Below are 21,241 nucleotides of genomic sequence, written 5' to 3'. Positions count from 1 at the left end.
GCTGCTTTCCAAATGCATGTTGTGAAGCTCCTTGGCTGGGATGTTACTGTGATTGCAAATTACCATCTCTAAGGCTAAAGATATAACGGAATTCCCACACATCTCTCCCAGGCAGCTGTACATCGCCACGCGCAGGGTACACAGCCGCCACGTGACAGACGTTGTACTTGGAGCCATGTGGAAGGGAAGGCAGCAAACTTGTAACCCGTGTCTGGATACAGAGTGAAAAAAGGGTGTAGACAGACCTGTCAAACCAAACCTGGTGGCAATGGGGTGTCTTTCACACGTCCTTCCTGCAGATCCCACCGCTTAAATGTAAAATTTCCCACTGGGAAAACGGAGATCAAGTTTTTCTTAGGGAGAACAGATTTGTGGGGAGCAGGCAGGTATGTGCAGTTCCAGGAAGCTGTTAATTGGAAACAGCAACATTAACAAAACCATTTTTAAGACATTGAAAAATTCCTCTGCTGCTTCTTGAATGGAAGGTATGTCCTTAGTCTGCTTAGTGCAAGCTAATCCCTCGGCTCATTTGTGAAGAAAATAGTGATATAAATGGATAAAGCTCTCAAGATAGCTGCTAACAATCATGTTCCAAGCCAATTTTCTGCTTCACTAATACTCTGAAGCTAATCAGCATTTTTCTAAATGATCTCTTGATTTTTCTGCCCCCAAAATATTTCCTTGGAAATATTTATGCTGGTCACAAACGCTGTCGCTTATTTATACTTACCAAATAGAATATATTTTGCAGAAAAATTTCTTCTGGCTGCAGCTTCCAAAACTGAGTGACATTCCCCCAGGCTCGGTGTTTCCCCGGCATCCGAAGCTGAGGGTGTCTGCGCGCAAGGCGAGGGACAGCAGGGTGACAAATGGCTGCCAGGGCGGACACTGCGGCAGCAGGTGGCAGAGGGGTGGCAGGCACTGCGAGCTGGGCAGGTGGAGGCTTCACCAAGCCCCTGATATTGCCAACAAATTGAGGGGCTTGAGCTGGTTTTGCCTGGAATCAAGACTGGGATCTGCAGGTGGCTCTGAAGAAGACGCACAGGTGATGTACCTGCCTTTCAGGGCACGTCAAGCATGGGGCAACCAGGAACTGTGAGTTTCTATTAAATCTCACCACACGGTTTTAAACTATTGCATTGCCCTCCCTAGTAACCTTTGTAACAGTTGGTATTAAATTCACCAGCTCTCAGTTTTCTAATAATGAGGTATATTTAAGGAGGGAAATAGACCATTGGTGGCAGTTCACCTGTCCCATCCCTGGCTTCTCACTGAGGTCCTGGATGACTATCACCCGGTCCTTCCCTTTGCAGATTTCTTCCATAAGCTTTTCTACCAACACTTGGGATGTTGCTGTTGTTGTTTCTACCAGCAGTTTCGGATGAAGCCTGTGATGAGCCCCAAGTAAAGGTGGTCCCCAAGATGCATTAAAAGGAACATAGATGAAAAAATTAATCCATTTTTTCTGCAATAGCCTTACCTAAGTTCTCCTTCTATACCTCAGTCTTCTATGGGCTTTACCACACTTGGGCAGGCCTCCTGTCCTAAAATATTTTTTTAAAATGTTATCATATATTGTTATTTTTACACCTTTTGCAAGCTGTTCCTCAAACACTTTTTAGCCTTTCTTCTTTCATTTTTAAACCTTTAAAGCAGAGTTTAAACTAGCTACTACATGGAGGGCACCGGAGCTTCAAGGTCCTTGTAGGACACCTGACATAAGTAATCTCTAAAGATACACCTGCTATCACTTCCAAAAGGGTTTCAGGTCTCCAGGAGAGAAAGAGTGAGCCATGAAAACTACATAAATAGTAGATGGGTTCTGGGGAAAAAAATTAAAAATAAAAACAAAAAAAAGAAGAAAAAAAAACCAACCAGAGAAAGTTAGAGATATGGGGCCTCTACTTTCCCTGAGACATAGATAATTTTTAATTGAATTTGTGTTTGAGCACCTTAATTTTTGTTCAGTATCTCCATATGAAAAAATATTTAGCCTATTTCTACATGCAACGCAGGACTATTGCTTATCTGGAGTTTTTCTGAAGGCAATGACTCCATTAAACAGCACCTTTTGCTACTAAATTTTACTGAAATACCTGGTGCTTGTTACTGTGAAAGGGTCAGGGAAGACGTTGCTGGCTACCTCTTAAGAGCCTTGCGAGGAGGAAAATGATGTGAGCTATGATAGGACCACAGGAATCAGACAGGAATGGGCTCAAAAAGCTCTATAATGGGAGAGATGTGGAAAGAATATTAAATTTGCAGTTAACTTCATTTAAGAAAAATCTTAGTGAAGGTAATTGAAGCATTTGCTATTTATATCTTTCCATTGACAGTAGAATTCATAATCTCCACAGAATGTGTTCAACAACATAATTTCCTTTTTTTCAGCTTCAGTTCCATTATTATCTGAATGAGATGTACTCCCAGAAACTGAAATCAAAGAATGCCTGCACAACCCCTTGCAAATGGCGCCCTTCAAAATGTTCTTTCCACGATGTGCAAATCCTTCTCAAGGATTCATGAGACACCATGGAAGACTCACAAGTCCTGCGAGCCAGAAAAGTAACTGATTTAATTTATGCATTTTTAGTATTTAGTAGCATGTTTTACTCACTGGAGCAGAGAAGTATCAAGCAGGTAGATAAGAACAAGTCAAACAATTGCTTTGTCAGCAAGTTACACTGGATGCAGAGAAAGGGCAGCAATGCCACAGCTAGACTGAGTTAAATATTGGGGTTCCTGCTACCTAAAACCGTTGTCACTTCCGACAATTTATTCCTTTGATTCATAAAGCAGATACATTTTCAAAATTTCCATCTAGGTATAAATTACTAAAACAGATTAAGTTAAAAAATGAAAATCAAACCAAGGAATGCTGAACCATTTTTGCCTTTTTGAAGGGAAGAAATTATTTTTACCCTGGGACTCTCCAGACCGCCCTGTAAAACTAAAGCCTAGAAGTCCCATGTATCCGCTTTTCAGAGACATTGAAGAGGCTTCCCACATGATGAAGCTCCTTCCCCCAGTGTCATAGCAACCTTGTCTTCAGATCAATTTAATAAACCAATCTATCTCAGCAGCATTTGGCACTGCTCCGGTGGGAATGCTGTGGGAACATTACTGTTCTGATAATTAGAAACTTCTGATTAATTTCCGGGTTAAATGTATTTGTGGTCATTTTATACCCATTTGTTCTCCTGCTGAGATTGCCTGCACCTGACAGCTGGGCACCCTGAGAGCTCCTGGGTGCCAAGGGAGCAGCACTGCTTCTGTTTTTCTCACCTTCATTTCAGCCAAAACATGTCAAAATCGACATGTACCATCAGAAACTTCCCAGCTAGCTCCAGCTGCAAACATCTGCTGATCCACTGATATTGCAAACCAAAAGACTTCATATCTGGGAGATTTTCAGGGAGACTCAGCTGAACAAATGCACAGAATGGATTCGGTTCTCTAGATGTATAAGCATCTAGTGCCATTTCAGGCTTCTGGGAGGCCGGGATGGTGCAGGTGGATGTGGCACAGGATCTGAGAGGGTCTCACCACTCTCTGAAGGCCAGGCAGGCTATGTTAGGGCTCCCCCAATACTTTTAGACAACCCTGTTAGGGTCCTGAATCCCACCTGTGTGTCCACCGCAGTGTAAGCTGTATAGCTCTCCAGGATCTGTTGACGCGGTTTCCATTGACTACAATGGGAGCTTAGACACTATTCTCACAAATAAATATGGACATGTAGGCAACCGAATATAGGTCTCAATTTCTGACTCAAATCGTACTCAATCTTCCAATATTAACTGGAGAACCACCACTTTTCTGGACATCCTTATAGACAATTTTCCATACTTCCTTATGAACAATCTACCACATATTTGGGACATCTTTAGACAGTTCAGCATGTTAACAGATTGGGCTAAACAAAATGTAAAGCATAGGCACGCATTTTCTTCTTGCTTTCCTCCAAGGGGTCACAGTGGCACAAGAGTACTCCTAAATTTATTGTGGGCATACAGGGATTTTTTTCAGGCTAGATTTCCAATGTCAACGTTTGAGAATTCAACTTTTTATAGTTGGATTTTATGCTTTCCCAAGGTAAAAGCATAAAAATTATGAGAACACGATTAGAAAAACTGGGCTGACCTAGTTTCAATTATCCTTAGAAGGCATTAGTTAGAAAAGATGACATTGTTACAAAGATTTTGTCCTTTAGAAGTGATGTTTCTTGTGGCATCAGACTATTGTTACCTGAGGCTCTTGTACTAGAGTCAGAAGGTATCTCAAACATGGCAGGGAAGTCGGGGAGAGCATTGTAACAGAGAAGAGGAAGAAGAGCACAGCCACCAGTGATGAGATGGAAACTTAAATAACGCATTGGACACCTCTAAATATAGGTTGATATAATTAAAAGGAGGGAAAAGACAAAAGAAGATTGCAACTGAACTTCATTATTTCAATACATCTCTGATGTGTTAGGATGGGTTGTTTCTTCATAGAGGCAGAAGGAGTATCTGAGAGGACTTGAATGTGGTGAAGGCTTCAGATGTCCTTGCCCTGTATGGTAGGACAGTTGGCAATCTGTCCCTCCAGCCAAGGGAAATGTCTGTAGGAAAGAGCTTCAGGCACCTCAAGAGTAGCAATGGAAATAACAAGAGAGACAACAAGGAGTAGTATAAAGGAGTTTTGGGAGAAGAAAGCTGTATCTTTAAAGTGAAGAGCTGTAGTGATTAAAGCAGTCAAGTTTAGCCAGGCTTTGTGTGGTGGGTCGACCTTGGCTGGACACCAGGTGCCCACCAAGCTACTCTATCACTCCTCTTCTCAGAAGAACAGGGCAGGAGAAAATAAGATGAAAAAAAACCCTTATGGGTCAAGATAAAGGCTGTTTAATGAAGCCGTAGCAAAAGTTGTGCACATGGAAGTGAAGGAAAACAAAAGATGTTATTCTCTATTTCCCATCAGCAGGTGATATTCAGGTTCTTCCCGGGAAGCAGGGCTTCAGTACGCATAGTGGTTGCTCCGGAAGACAAATGTAATAAAAAATGAATGCCCCCCCCCCCCCCCCCCCCCCCCTTCCTCCTCCTTTCTCTTAACTTTTCTATCTGAGCAGGCATCATACGGTATGGAATATCCCTTTGGTCAGTTTGGGTCAGCTGTCCTGGCTGTGTCCCCTCCCAGGATCTTGCCCACCCGCAGCCTACTGGTGTGTGTGGGGGGGAAGGTTGGAGAGACAGCCCTGATGCTGCGTGAGCGCTGCTCAGCAGCAGCCAAAACTGTTGTGTGATCACCACCCTTCTAGCCAGCAGTACAAGCACAGCGCTGTGAGGGCTGCTGCGGGGCTCAGCCAGACCCAGTACACCTTGTTACAAACATTAAAGCCAGCAGAAAAATGTTCTGGTGGCACATACATGGACACAAACACAGAGAAACAGGCAACAAGAGGCACGGAAGCAAAACTGCACAGCAGACGCTTACCTCGAGCCCCATTTTCAGTAAGGTAGTGCTGATGCTACCCACGGGCCAGAACAAGGAGGATGGAAGCATGAGCAGGAGCACAGAGTTGGGCTGACCTTAAACTCCAGAAATTTCACATCCAGCAGCTGGAAGGACCCGCTTCCCTTCCCGAGTCCCACCTAGCACCTCTGGACAGCAACAAGCACTTTAAGCTAATCTGCCCAGCTAGGAATGGCATCATATGGCTGGAGAACAGCAAGTTTAAAAGGGAAAAATGAAAGGGAAGGAGTAAAATGCTGTTATGCTTGGCCTCAAAAACATGTAAGATTTAAGATCAGATTTTGAAGAAAAGTACAATGGAGACAAATGATATAACAAGTGGTATGGACTCACCAAAGTTAGCTCAGGAACATAATTGGCTTTATAGACAGAGAGAGTGCAGTAGGGCTCAGCCACGCTGGCTTGAAGAGAGCATTTGATTAAATACCATCCCCGAGATTAGCTGATATGGGAAGGGGGGATCCTAAATGAACTGCAAACTGGGTGTGCTGCTGGGTGAAGGGGAGATGGAAACACAAACTGCTGCAAAGGTGAGGATCAGGCTGGAGGGAAATTATTAGGAGTTCCCCAAGAAACACTCTTGAGACCGATACTTTTATTAATTGCTTGGGCACAGAAAATGCCTGACAAAATCTACTAAAGCTAAAATTTAGAGGCAATGTCAATATGGAAGTGGCGAGAGATAACAGAAGCACATGATCCTGAGGACTGAGGTAAGAGAGGAGAGATAAAATTCACTGGTGCGACATGCAAGGTAATGTATTTGGGAACCAAATAAAAATGCAGCCTTCTGACATAAATGTGTAGCTCATCCCCTGAAAATGATTGAGGAGTACTAGCTGATCAGAAAATTCAGCATAATGCAGCTATGAAAATGAGAAATGTGGTCTCAGTCTCAGGAGGGACTGGGTCTAACATCCCTCGGCTGGACTGGGGGGGAAGGGTCTCTGCAGCGGAGGTGGGAAACACAACTGTCCTTGCACAGCCCCCAAAATGCCTCCTCTTCGCACTGCTTTGAAGGAAGCCCATCAAGTACAAGGTGTGCAGAGCCACCTGATGGCCCGGTGGCCTTGGGTGCCCTGGATCTGGGCGCTAGGCACCATGGCCCAGGGTCCCAAGCCTCGGTCCTGCTTTGAGCCCCTTCCCTGGTGAGCCTGGCCAGCTCTGCGCTGCTTCTCCTCCTCCTCCAGATCTTGGCAAGCAACTTCATCTGCTGCTGGCAAGCCAAGAGGTGCTCAGGAGAGTCCAAGTCTACACAGTGTCATCCCCAGTTTTCCCTTTGGACTGGAAAGGACAAGCTGGGTAACAAGGTCTTATTAGAGGACAGTGCCCTCCAGGTGCACAGCTGCTATTTGGGGGGGATTTAAACTCCACGATCAGCCAAGGGTCTCTCCCTCTTACCTCAGCATGAAGAAGAAAGCAAAGTTACAAGAAGTCTGCAGAGGAGCCAGGAGCCAACCCTAGCTCTCAATAGAAATACACAGATGCTTCACCTGCAAGACTCTCCTTCCCTGGGGAAAAAACCAAAAACACACCAAAAAAATCACACTCACAAGCATTTGTAACATTCATTATCCAGACTTGCTGAAAGCCACTGAAACTAATCAAAATTCTGCATCTCATTCATATTACGCAAGTGAAAAATATATACGATCTGCTTGGGTGTGCTGACACATGCCCCTGTCAGGTATAATTAAGGCTCCCATTCTTCTTCTTTCCTGCCACCAGTTGTATATATTCAGTTCCATTCCAATTTAATTACCCTTATTGCAGCATTTCTTCATTCGAAACAAATAGCTCCTAGGAATGGCGCTTTCAAGGGAACACAGTCGGCTTTCGGGGTGGGGGGGCACTAGTAATTGGCATTTGCAGTAAGCATGGGGAAATCCTAATTCCCAGTGCCTTGGGAAAGATAATGAAGTCTGCACAGTTCTGAGAAATTAGAAGGGAACTGGAGGTTTAAAACAACTTTTACAAAAGAAAAGAGGAAACTTATGTTAGTTTTTGTTACAGGAGGCTCGCAGACAAGCTAAACCTGTGTAAAGGAACTCAATCCCCATGTTAATCTTACTTATGTGCCACACAGCAGCAACTGAGGGCTCTGTTCAAACCTGGGACCCCCTTGTTCTGGTACTGTCCAAGTAGGTTACAGTAAATCCTCCATGCCACCTTGAATCCACAACAAGGGCTTGGGGAATATTTCCCTTAGACCAACTTTTCTGATAGGAATTGAAATGCCTGCAAAATGATCTGGTTTAACCCAGCTCCGATTATTTTGGATGGGGGAATGGGCCCAGACAGTTTGTGCTGGGCAGACACCTGCCCTCCTGCTGCCGGGGAATGCCCTCTGGTTTGGATTTAAGGGCTCTGTGCATTTCCTTGAAGATCCTGAGTGTGTTTTCTGTACAAGGGCAGCGCCTGACGCCTCTGAAACCTGTTGAACCTGCTGCAGCCTACAAGGAGTCTGTCCACATACATCCAAAAACTCCTGTGCAGAGCTCCTGGGGACCACATGAGCATAGATATTTCTGTTAGGGAAAGCCTTTTTCTTACCAGCTTGGCACATCATGGAGTATGTCCCCTTTTCAAGCATTTTACCAAAGGAAGCTGAAATACAGAGCAAGTGAAGCAGGAGTTTCCAAAAGGGAACACCAAAGGAATGCATCTGAAGCATGCCAGAAGTAAGTAATGATTACAGAGATGACAACAAAACCAAGCATCATCATCTAACTGAAAGGTCAGCCTTGCTGCTTTTTTTTTCTTTTACTTTTGTAAGAATAAAAATGTTTGCAGATTCTGTATATGTTATTAACTTTTAATCTAAAAAGGTACATGGATAAGATGAGCAAACTGGGATAAAAATGGCTCAAGGACAGTGTTCTCAGGACACTCAAGCCCAAGCGCATTTTGTTCTCAGTCCTAAGATTTAGAGCCACCAAATATTTTGGGTGGTTCCTTTTTAGACATCCATGCAATCTGTTTGTTGAAAATTGATGTTTTCCACCTCTTATCAAACAAAACCTTTCAAGAGCTTTTAGTTTAGCAGCCAAAAATTAAGGCACACAGATCACCAGTTGCTTTTGGAAATTGAGTAACCTGTAGAGTTAAAGAACAAAATTGTCCCACAAAGCCCATTCTCTCTTTCCCACATCTTTTTCAAAAGCAGGTGTGGTGAATGCTCTGACTTAGTATGACCTTTTCAGTGTCTTGAATGCTTTGTGTTAACGAATGAAGCTGGTAGGAGAGCTGATGCCCCAGTCCTACCTGCTGGGCCATTCAGATTTGAGATTGGATTAGACAAACACCTTACAGAGACACAACTGCAGCTGACATCCCCCAGCTCAGCTGCTTTTACCTACCTCAATAACTGCAAAGAGCAACAATCCGTGCAGGGAGAAGCAAAAATTTATTCTTCAAGCTCTGTCCCCAAATGTTGCTTAAATTCCCCAGGTCAGCATAACCCAGCCGTGAACTTCATCAGCAGGCTGCTAAGCTGTACTGCTGGCAGTTGGCGTGCAGTAACACAACCAGTTATTGATATTTCCTTGAATATTATACAACCCCTTGATAATGTAATCCGTCATGAGAGTGAAAGCAGATAATTTCTTGGGAGCACATTGAATTCCTGTATTTAGTTTTCTTTTTGGCTAAGCCCACTTGCTGGTCCCATTGTATTGCTGCCTGTTCTTTGAATTGCCATTTATAAATTGCTCTGTGTACAACTAACTCTTGCGTAAAAGGCTTCAACAATAGCAATATATAGTCAAATGTGTATAATTGCTTTTACAAAAGGAAAAGAAATCACATCAAGGAACATAAACCTCAGTCCCTGTATACTGCAGTTTAAAATAGATTATGCCCTATGGCTGATAATGTACTTCAGCATAATCATCATGAGTCTACTAAATAAGAAGCCAATTATTGTTCTAACAAGGCATTCATTAGTAATCTGGACAGAGATCACATAGATGGTATATAACAGCTGGAAGTGGCAAAGAAAAGCGGGAGAGTGATGGGATGGAGGCACAGGTATAATAAGTAGAGCCTGTAGCCCTTTTCAAAAACCTGGCTTTAATTAGGAAGAACAGCAACCCGTCATCAGCGATGTGTGCTCCATCTTGCTGGGTTTCTGATGAGTGCCCTGCTTTCCCAAGCATTTAACGCAGAGGGAAAGCAGAGCACAGCTCCAGAAAAGCCACCGCTGCGACCAGCACGAGCCGGGCTCGGCCCTCCAATGCAGGCGCACTCCAGCAAGTGCAGCACAAGGTCACACTAGGACATGAGCACCATATGTGTATAGGACAGGCCACCTAAGAATCATTTAAGCCAAGCAGCGCTATCATTTGTTCGGGTAACAGCAGGCTGAGGTATGAACTTCCCGAGCTCAAAGCACTGCCTGGACAGCAGATGAGCCACAGCCATGTGGACCTGTGTGGTGGCCACTGTGGTTCAGCTGATAAAACGATGGATTCCCGCGGCTAAGAGATTTCAAGCTGATCCTGCAGACAAGAGGTTCATAAACCATTCTGCAAGCCAATTGCAAGGTCCTACCATCGGGGTCTGGGTGCCACCATCGCTGAGCAATGCCACCAGCCAGGTGGAGGCAGCAGCCACTTCGGTGGGATGTGCTCTCTGCAGCATGGATGCATCCAGGGAGCTTGATGGAAGAAATTCTCTCATTAGGGCTTTTTTCTGTTGCTGCTACCCAGGTCAGGAGAATAAGCTTTGGCTCTGGTGGTATGAGAACTGTTTACTTCAAAAAAGGAAAAGGGAGGGAAAACCAAAAAAAGTAAATATCTATAGTGAAAAACAAGAAAGAATTTGAAAAAGAGAGGGTGTTGGTTAAATCCTTACAAGCAGTTAGCAAAAAATGGCCTCGGGAGAAGGAACAGACACCATAAATAGGTCGAGCTGGGGCACAAGATAAGCTGGAGGAGAACCAAATGGTTAATGAGACTAAACAGAAAATTACTGCAACTAGGTGTGAACTACCCTAATTATCACACTGAAAGATCCACCCTCCAGCAAAGAGAGCCCCCTACTAACCAAGCCCCTTCCCCACAAAACACTGTTCAGTGAAAAGAAAGAACAGTGTACCTTTAAATGGAGATGGCACTTGTAAGAACTGGTAAGAATTAAATGTGACAATTGTAAACAATTGTTCAAAGTGTGTAAAAAGTTCTGCTCTGTGTGAAGAGGGGTCCTAGCTTTGTGGGTTACCACCTAGCACCCATCCCTGCACGGACGGGCAATAAACATGTATCTTGACTTGGTGTGTGGATGTTATTGTATACTGGGTGAAGAACCCAGGTTTGGGGTAACTGGCGGAGAGAAATCCTCCCTCTGGGGATAGCTGTGTTAGATCAGTGCAGAAAGCTCTGCGGCAAACAAGTGTCGCTTTTAAGCTGCCTTCAAGTAGACAAGTGAAATCTCCATGTACATGTGGGTGAGCGTGAAGATGCCACCCCAAGATGGCATGGAAGTCATCATCATGGAGGAGGATAGAAATGGAGAGAAAATGAGTGTGGTGGGGCTGTTGGAGGGGAATGGATGGAAAGCCCTCGCCTGGGCCAGAACTGACAGCTGGTCTTTGCCTTGGTTGCAGGTGACCCCCGGCAAAGCGCTGAGACCAACCCCCAGAGCACCACGTGTGTGACCAGCTGGGGGGGCAGCACGAGGTTTGCAGCGATGCAGCCAGGCCTTGGTACCATCTCCACCAAGTGCAGGATGCATGTCCCAGGCCATCCCAAGGGCTGTCCCACGGCTTACTCATGCTTGTGCCAGGGGCTCCCCAGCTCCCCCCAGGCCTGGTGAAGATGTGATTGTGGTTCCTTGCTGAAAGCCGAGGCCAGCAGATGAATGACCACATGTGTTTCCTGATCTCAGTAATGCCTGTCTGCTTGAAGGTCCTGCCTCTCTCCCCTTGCTGGTGCCATGGGCATCAGGCTGCCATGCCAGCATGTCCCTGGAGATGATGGCCAGGGCCTTTGGTCGTGGGTGGGAACAGCAGAGTTTGCAACAACGGCTGGGAAGGTAAATAAGCATGCCGATCACCAGTGCCTCTTTCTTTGTAGGAAGAGAGAGAGAACAGAAAATTGCCGTCCTGTTTGCCTTGCAGCATGACAGTGAAGGGATGGCTCCACAACCCCTCCACAGGCACTCCCGAAGATGAAGGAAGCAGAATCCCCTCCAGGAAGTTTTACTCTCAACATCGCCAGTGCACATCGGGCCACCACGGCGGTCCTTGTTTTCCCTTCGCCATTCCCACCCAGTAGCTGTGACCACCCTGACAGAGAAAGGGCTGGAGGACAACATCTGCCCCACATGAGCCCAGCTGCATGGGGTGTCTCTAGGAGAGCCCACCAAGGCACCACAGCAAAGGGACCTTCTCCCACCTCCACACTGCAGAGAGAAAAATTCACAGCCCTGTGAATCCTGTAGTTACCTTTAAACTACACGAAGACATAACAACAACTGTAGTTGTGCGTGTTCAGATATATCTGGGTGAACCACCCACAAACTTGGGGCAGACTTGCAAGGTTTGGGGGCAAGAAAAGGAGGAGGAGAAAAGGATGGTGCCGGTCACCAGCTGCTTGTCGGTTCTCAAGCTGAGAAAGACGCCTGTAACGAAGGCACCGAGGCAACCTTCCAGTTTGGTGAAAGTGGGAAAGGTCTCCTGATCCTTTTGGAATAGCTGGCACACCAACAGATCAGTGCAAATGCCAAACACATACCCTTGGTGGTTTGGGTTTGGGGTTTTTTTTTGCGTGTAGCAGTTCTGTTACCTTGTGTGCTGCTTTACTTGGAGTGGGAAATGCTGTGAAGGGAAGGGAAGGCACGGCTTTCTCCAGAACAGATGCTTCCAGAGAGTACAGAATTAACCTGAGCCAACGGAAAAAGTGAAATTCAGGCTAAGAACCAAAGGCTTCACTATTTAACCTGTGAAGGTGTGGTGGGCAGTTTTCAGTCAGATGGACTGACACGTGTGCCTCTGCTCATCTAAGAGGGCAGTGGGGTCTGCCCGAGGGCAGGGGATTGCAGCCTTCCCTCATTTACTGGATTTGCCAGCATGCTGCAAAGGGCTCGTTTTCTGTGTCTTTGGGAAGCCAGAGAACTCTCTGCCTGTATGTATATGCAGAATGGAAGAGCACACAAATGCTGAATTTTTAAAGTGTCTTACAAAAATCTTTCATTGAAGCCAACTCACAGAGTCTTGTTAAAGCACTGTCCCATGGACCTCACTAGAGAGTGCTGATACATATGCACTAAATATTCTCCACTGCCAAAATACACGTTTGCAGGAAGAGGCTTCTGACACGAACTGAAGAATTCAGTTGTATTTATTGTCTCTCTGGTTTCTGGATTTTTTGGTTTGGTTCGGTTTGGTCTGTTTTCATTTTCTACAGTGACTGGTCCCTTTGGAAGGAATTCATCTTTCCTTATTTTAGGGGACTGATTCGGTGTCCAGCACACTGACATTGCACTTGGGATGAGCACATCAGACTGACTGATCCCCGCAGACCCCACCGCAGTCCAGCACCTCTGGGAGTGGCAGCTGTGGGGCACCCCACGGCAGCCCAAGCCCACCAGGAGTCCTCCCCACGCAGTCAGTCTCTCTTTCCCTGGCTCTCCCATTCCGCCCAATGCAGCACGCTGCAGTGCGGCATCTAACGTGCTGCTTGACCTACCTGCCTTCAGAGAACGATGGAGAAGCAGACAGGAGTGTATGAGGATCTCGTAACAGCCTCCATTTAAAAATAAGGCAGCGTGCTAAACATCCTCTCCCAGCCTCTTTTTTATGGTTTTCCTCAGTTAAGCCTACCATTTTTTCTACCAGTAAAGATATAGGGGGCTGCAGGAGCTTACAGAGGTGGGAACAACTGTGATTAACAGCATGAAAACGCTCCTCCTTTCTCCTGATTTAAGGCTCTTCAGGAAAAGCTGGGTAGGGCATGGGAAACTGCAGAGGGTGGAATCCCAGAGATGCAGTGCAGAGGATGCTCTGCTGGGCTCCAGCACAGCCTTGAGCCCTCCCGTGCCTCAGTTTCCCCACAGGTGTGTCCCAGAGCTCAGCATCCTCCTTGCCAGTGCTCTCAGGCCAGATTTGATACTTGTGGTGTTGCCTGGGAGAGGAGATGAAGGGTTTCACACCAGTGCAGAGCAAATTGTTACTAGAGAGCTAATGAATGATCACATGAATCCCAAACTGGAGCAATTAGCCACTCTGTTGCTGCCAGGGGGTATTTACCCTGCTGCAACAATTGCCTCAAGGTGGCTGATTTTTAAATTATTCTTTCTTCATTGCTTCAAGACATTGCCTTGGGAACCAAACCAGCCTTTTTTTTTCCCCAAGTTTACAGCCAACAGCCATGCTCCTGCTGCAGTCCAGGTGGGGCTGACCCCTCACTCTGGATGTACTTTATTCCTGTTGAAAAAGCTGATTCGCTTGAAGGGAGGATACAAGCTGGGTGGTTACAAAGCAGCTTTGCACACACACACCTGCATGAGGTGTCTACATCACACATCTACATGTTGCAAGTGCATGGATGGCCATTGGCTTTGTCTGTGCAGGAAAATCTGCTTCATTTCTTGCAGCAGAGCTCACACCAAAGCAACAAGGTGACTTGCTACCAAGATTTCCACATGCTGGGACAGGAGCCAGTGTCTCTGGCCAGGTTACTATTATTATCCCTGGGTGCTGAGGCAGGAGGAGGGTGAGGCAGGACAGGCAAAGAGGTCTCCAAAGTCTCGCAAGAGGCAGCAGCAGGATCCCTGAAGCTGTGCAGTGAGTTGGATTCATGTGGCTACCAGCAATGGCCACGTCAAATGCTAACAAAAACCAGGCACAGAACCCAGCTTGGCAGGGGATAGGCTTGAAGAAGTCATAGGCTTAAAAAAAGACTCCTGTGAATCCTGGATGTTCAAAAGAGCCCCATCTTCATCAGTTTTTTGTGGCTGTGGCTGTGGGGATTTCTGTACCCAGACAAGCCTAGCCCCAGGGACTGAGGTGAGGTGTGACACACAGAGGCCCAAATTGCAGTCACCAGTGCCAGCAGCTCCAGGCCTTTTGCCTGAGTGTTTGTGTTTCATCCACCTTGTGTCCACTCTGGCTATACAAAAGCTCGGCACATGTCCCGGCTGGCAAACGAGTGTGACAGAAGAGATTTAGGCAACTGGCTTTTTTGCATTGCAAACCTGGCAAATGGCAGTGGGAGGGCAGAAAATGCTCTTCACTGCTGCATCCTTCCTGAAGGCATGTCTCATAAACTTCTTTATGGTTCATGTAATTATTTCACTCACCCATAATTAATGTCCTTTTGCTCCCTGCAAGCTGGGTAAGGTGGCTTTAACCACCCACAATGATGTGCCCATGTCTGTGGCTCTGCAGAGCTGCTGCCCTGGCTGGGAACAGGTACTCCTGCCAGCAAACCAGGTGATGCTGGTGGGATCTCAGCCATGGGTGAGTGGTAACCAGTTCACTTCAGCCCATTTTTCTTGACTGACTGCACCTTCTTAAGCCCTTACCTTGGTCTCTCATCATCAGTGCAAGTGCTGGGACCTCGCCATGCTCAGAGAGTTTGTTTGCTGGTGGGGTAGATGAGGGCAGGATCTGGCTGAGCACTGCCAGAGCTGTAGCCAGCCCTGACATTCTTTCCTTAGGTTATATCTAGTTCAGCTGGGCACATCCAGCTATGTTTGTATCTCATCAACACGAAAAAGTGACTTCACTGCCATGGAGACAGCTATGATTTGCATCTCAATTAAGCAATGACAGATGCCCTAGTGATAAAGGCAATCTTTAGCTATGGATCCCCATTGACTTCAAGTTCCAGAATTCCCATTTATTATTAGGTGCTTCTGAAATGAAAATTTTACCAGGCAATTGGCAGGCAGTTACGTCTTAATGCTTTTGCTGTGCTGGTGTTCTGATGTGAATAGGTATTTCTCGCCAGTGAGACAGTCAAATACTCTGGGCTGTAGCAGAGTGGGACTGGCAGAATACTGGCTGGTTCTGCATGGCAGAAACCCCACTGCCCAAAGTTGGGGGGACCTGGGGAGTGGCACGAGGTGATCAGCAAAAGAATGGACATGGACACAGTGCTGACAGTGCAACACCAAGCTACCCAAAAGGTCTCCAAAGGCTGGAGAGTCAGGCACTCACAGGGCAGGCAATGCCCGTGCTGGATTTCCAGGCTTGGCAGCTCTTGCTCAGTTGTTGGACCCTGAAATCTTGTTTCCATCTCCTCTGTGCTGAAGGGACATTGCAGAAATAATTTTTTCCTGCTGATCTGTGCACATGGTAGCAAATAGGGTGCAAGGAGTCTGTTGCAAGGGTACAAGGAGCAGAGTGCAAGGAGCTGGTCAGGCCATCATGCAGGGAGAAGGGGAGTGATGATGAGTGAGATGGAACTAAGCCAGGTACAGTGCATGTCCCAGGCATTTGACACAGCCCATGCCATCGCACCTGCTCCCAGTGCAAACTGCTCCCATACTCAGGGACGTGTCCACAACCCTCTTATCTGTGTCTCAGAGCTTCAACTGCCACCAGTGGATGCACCACCACAGCACTTACCACTTTCAGCAGCTTTATCATTCTTTTGCTGTGCATAGGGTACTGGGGCAGAGAGAGACATGCTATAACTACCAGCAGTACCCACTAATTCGGGGTCCCCAAGGAGTAAGGATGGGAAATATAGTGGACTGGCAAAAACATGCTCCAAACCTGTTCTTGTTCAATGACGTACAGGTTTCAGAAAGTGCATGGTTCAGGTGCCAAAACAGACAAATCAGATCCTTAGAAATTAAGCTTGCGGTTCATCTCCTCCTGGTATGGCATCAACTAAACACTTAGGAACACACAAACCTTCAAAACAGGAGGTCACTTGGCCACAGGTTGGGCAGAGGTGGGTGCCTAGGTGGGTAAACATGAACTTGAGACATGTAAAGGTGAGCACCAGAGCTTCCAGAGCCTGATGCCTTTTGGGTTTTATCCCCTAGTTGATTTGCTGGCCTTAGAGAAAGTGTGAGCTTAAATCAAAGCACTTTGCACTTCAGTGGGTTTTATTCACATTTACAAGGGCTTTTTACCGTGTGAGTTAGCTGGCACTTGATGTGGCCTGAGCACCTGTTGTGCCCTCCCTTTGGCAAAGGTCCACAATGCACATTTCTCCTCTGTCTGGCCATGCATTTTCCCCACATTCAGACAAACCCACTTACCTTTGCAGCTTCTCACCTGCAGAATTCGCTGAAACCTGGCCAAAGGCTTGAAAAGAATGGTGAAAGTGAGGGTACGCAGGCAGCAGACTAACACCTGTGCACATCATAGGTAACCAATATGTCAGTTGTCACAAATTATGTATGAGATTTCAGTCCAAATGGTTATGCCTTCACAGGTTGATTTTGGAAATGCTGAATGCCGTGCTCTGTCCTACAAAATATGGTGACTCCAACATCAGAGGCATGGATTAGGCCAAGCAGGGAACAGACGTGGGAAGCGATGTATCTGCAGCTGATAACAGAAAACCTCCCTTTACCCACAGAGCTGGTTCACTGCGGCACTCTCTCTGTCTTTATGGCAGAGAGAGGGAATTTCTTGTTCTGTCAAGTACAACTTGAGTTAGCAGTCAGGTCAGGTGCCTCCCAGGAGGATCGTTTAGCCCCCTGCTCTCCTTCGAGCTTTATGGCATGCTGAACATCTCCTGCACTTGAAGGGCAGTAGACCCGTGCCCAAGTACACCAAAAAGTTAATTGGAAAGAGCAGCCGTGAAAAAGGCCTGACCTTTTCCTGAATTGCAGCCCAATGCTGAGTAGCAGAGGTCATCCAATTAACAGGGAAAATGATGCTGGAAGAGAACTTTCCACTTGGAAGGAGTGATGAGAATTGTTAGCGGGGCTCCATCACAGTGTGCTGGGTTTCAAGGTGAGATAGTCTTTGCAATGAGAAAAGAGAGACATTCCAGCCCTCGGACATGGATGGTCATCACCAACATTGAGATGGCTCCTTGAAATCCAGCAGCATTGCCAAAGATTGGACATGGTCCCCATAGCCTGATGAAATGATGCTCCTGGTTCCTGAGGCTTTTACTGTCAGTAAAGTTGAACTTTGTTCCAAGGGAAACAGCCAGGCAGGATGAAGGTTTTAGACCTAGAAATTGCCTGTGCTAACAGGAAAGTGAGAAGACCATTTCTGTGTCTCGTACTCTTAGCATATCCAAGCCCTAACAGGTTTCCTGCTCTCCATGGGCTCCGTTCAGTTTAAAAAGCATCTCCTCCCATGACACTTCTTAAACATTCCCAAGGTTATTCTCCAGGCTCCAGCAGACTGAATCAACAGGATTCCTTCAGGCTGGTTCGATGGACCACATCACTGAAACATATCTAGTGGGATGTTTCTCATTTCTCTGGTTAACGAAAATGTTCCTCATCTATTTTCTGATGAAGAAAAGGAAACAATCACTGCTTGGGATCACAGGACATCAGCCAACAGTGTAACTGACTTACACAAATAAACTCAATTCCTTTGTGCTTCGAAAAGTTGAGAAATTGTGTCAATCTCATACAAGGTGCTGTGTGTATTTTTACAAGGCGTAAAATAAAAGCAGTTGAACCAGGATACTGATCTTTCCTCCATGATGAGGATGTATACAGAAATGTATACAGCATAAACATCTGTAACCAGCCTGATCCCCAGGCCTGGGACTGTCCGTCTTTGGGTGTGATGACATATCCCGTACTCAGATCATTTTCCACGCTGTACTCATCAGACGGCCTTTAAAAGCCATGAGCAGTGCAAGAGAGAACCATGATTCAACTTTCTCAGCTTCTACAATCCCATACAAGTGTTAAAGCTAAAGCTAATACAAGAAAATGGACCAGGATGGATCTAGTTAGATTTTCTCTGAATCAGAACAGTTTTTTGCTTAGTCAGAGGTTCAGAAGCAAGCAATCAGGGAATGCATAAAGCCAAAAAAATGAATGGACCTGTTAACTTGTCAATGGTTTCCCCACCAGCCGTTACCAGCCACTCCAGTCATAGAGAAAACAAGAAACCTGGTGTGAGATCCTCCACAATTCATTGGTGCTGACTGACGGCACTTAGGAGCACCAGGAAAAGTGGGTAGAAAAAAAAGAGAAGTATCAGATGAACGAAGAGATGGAAACAAGTGCTGACAAGTAAATGGATGGCTGTTCAGGGGTCCATGGGAAAACCAAGCAGCTGGAATCTCGGATCGCAGCCGGCTTTTAAATAGCAGAAATGTAATGCAGATTAATACTTCTTAGAGTGCTTTCTCCAAAGAGGTTTGCTATTCTCTCACCAATTTTATTTATTGTGGTCATAAAGAGAACAACCAATACATGTGGAAATAAAAAGCAAACAGGGATTACCAGAGCACTATATTAGAGACACGCCAGATTTACTACAGCACCTGTTTAGCAAGCTTGAAATCATTAAAAAAAAATAAATATCTAATTTTCTCGTTTTTTAAATAGGTCATTGATTACAGCTATTTGCTTCAAGAAGAAACATAAGCAGGTGTTACTAAGAGATTTACCCTTTTGGCAAGAATTATACCTGTCCCTCTAACAGAAGCCTATGAGCCCAGTGTGATGGGGGGGGTCCCATCTCCCTGTTTAAAGCAGGAGAGATATGTGTAAATAAATGCTGTAATTAAAACTGACATTTTTTGCTTGACTGCTGACAGTGACCACAAGGATGAAAATGACATTAGTTCCACCAGGGGCAGAGATGCCGCTCACTGTAAGAGATTAGAGGAGAGCATTAAGGCGGTAATGAACTGACTTGTGAGCTCTCGCCCAGCGATGCTGGACCGCTCCTGTGATCCTCAGTGCCATTTCCAGCATGACGGCTGGCACCAGCACTGATGGAAAGGAGAGGTGCCAGCTTTCATGAGAGCTGTTATTTGCAAATATACTCCATGGCTGAGCTGTAGCGAGAAAAACTCTGTGCTCGGTGAAGGCATAGCGCCGAGAGCTTCAAGGCACAGAGAGGGGTCTTGCGGCAATGAGAGCATGGTGGGTAGAGTTGGTTGCTTTAAAGGGACAGACTTCAAATACTGATGTGCTGGCATGGAAACTCCACGACCAAATATTCCCAAGGCTGTGGTCTTATTCTGCATCTTCTGTGTTCATCATAGACCTAGGGACAGGCCAACTGCAGAAAAGTCAGAGGCTGCAGATGGATTACACACCCAGATTTTTCAGGAACACCTTTTGGCACTCATCTGGCATGACAAGTTCCCAAGGGCTGAACAAACTTACAGGAGTCATAGAAGTCATAGATTCATTTAGACTGGAAAAGACCTTTAAGATCATGAAGTCCAACCATTCTGCCATGACTGCCAAGTCCACCACTAAACCATGTCCCCAAGCACCACATCTACACGTTTTTTGAATGGTTCACCCGGGCCAGGTTCCTGAGGCCAAGGGAATGATGTGGCACTGGAGAGGATCACAGTGAATGGAGAGCTGTGGAGATGTGGGAAACTCAAAGGCAGCGACACCAAGACGTGATGGCTGCTCTGGGTACCTGAGATGTTCACACAGAGTTTTCTATCCACCAGTCTGCACCCACCTCTGGGGAAGACCCCTGCCAGGGGAGGCCGGGGAGAGACCTCAGCCGACCTTGTTAGCCTGTGTGCTGGCCAGGTGCATCCCCAGCCGTTGTGCTCAGCAGCTCTTCCTGGTGTCCAAACAAGACACTGTCCTTGGCAGCCACATCAGTGCTCATTTGCAAAGGAATTAAAAAAAGATGTAGCAATTTCACAATGTCGTAACATCAATCAGAATTCATAAGCAGCTTCCCGAAATTATCACATATGGCAACTGCACTGCTTTTTGCCAATGATTATATGTTAGTGTTTAAGAAAGTGTGGCTGATTTGGCTTCTCTGGCTTTTGTGATTTCTTTTCTGCTCTGGTTGCATCTTGAAATGGAAATTTAGATATTGGGGCCAACACAGCAGCATAAGAGCTTGAGTGCGAGTGCTGCACTTGTGTCTGAAAGAAGGCTCAGGGGTCCCAGCCCAACACCACCTACTGAACAACCAGGTCAATAGTAAGGTCATTCTAACCTCTGCATGAAATTTGTGAGTGCTACCTGTCCCTTGATATATAATTACGTGCTTTTCCTTTCCTCTGAAATAAAATGCAGACTTTAAATTAATATGGTCAGTTCTGTGAATCTCTCCCACGGAACTGGTGTGGGCTACCCCACAAGGAGTAAAACAGCATGAATGCAGCCAGTACCAGCTCATGACTTGTAAAAATCCCATTTTATTATCTCTAAAAAATAAGATAGAAGTGCCTTAAAATAAATGCTCAGCAGAAAATTGATCAAAACAACTTTAATTAGAGACATGAGGCTATTTACATTGGGTTCTGCTTTTCTAATTGAGCATTTTCATGCTTGAGAGTAACAAGCAAACCAAAATTCATGTGGCTTAGTGGAAACTTGTGCTATTAATGAAAGCATCTCTCACCCTGTGCCACAAAATAACAAAAGAGATAAGTAGGAAACGGCAATCCAGGTGCTGGTACTTTCTGAAATGCCGCAGAGTTTGTCAACATGCTTAGGATCATTGCTCTAGCATGGTGATCTCCTGCCCAGGCATGACCCCTTCCTGGAGCTGCTCAGAGCTGGTGCCAGAGCTAATGTGTCCCCAGCTCCTGTGTGACCCCCCAAGGGACCTGCCACAGCCTGAACACCCCCTGCC

Source organism: Falco naumanni, chromosome 4 (assembly GCF_017639655.2).
Source record: "Falco naumanni isolate bFalNau1 chromosome 4, bFalNau1.pat, whole genome shotgun sequence".
NCBI classification, from domain to species: domain Eukaryota; kingdom Metazoa; phylum Chordata; class Aves; order Falconiformes; family Falconidae; genus Falco; species Falco naumanni.
Note: the sequence above shows the minus strand (reverse complement) of the source record.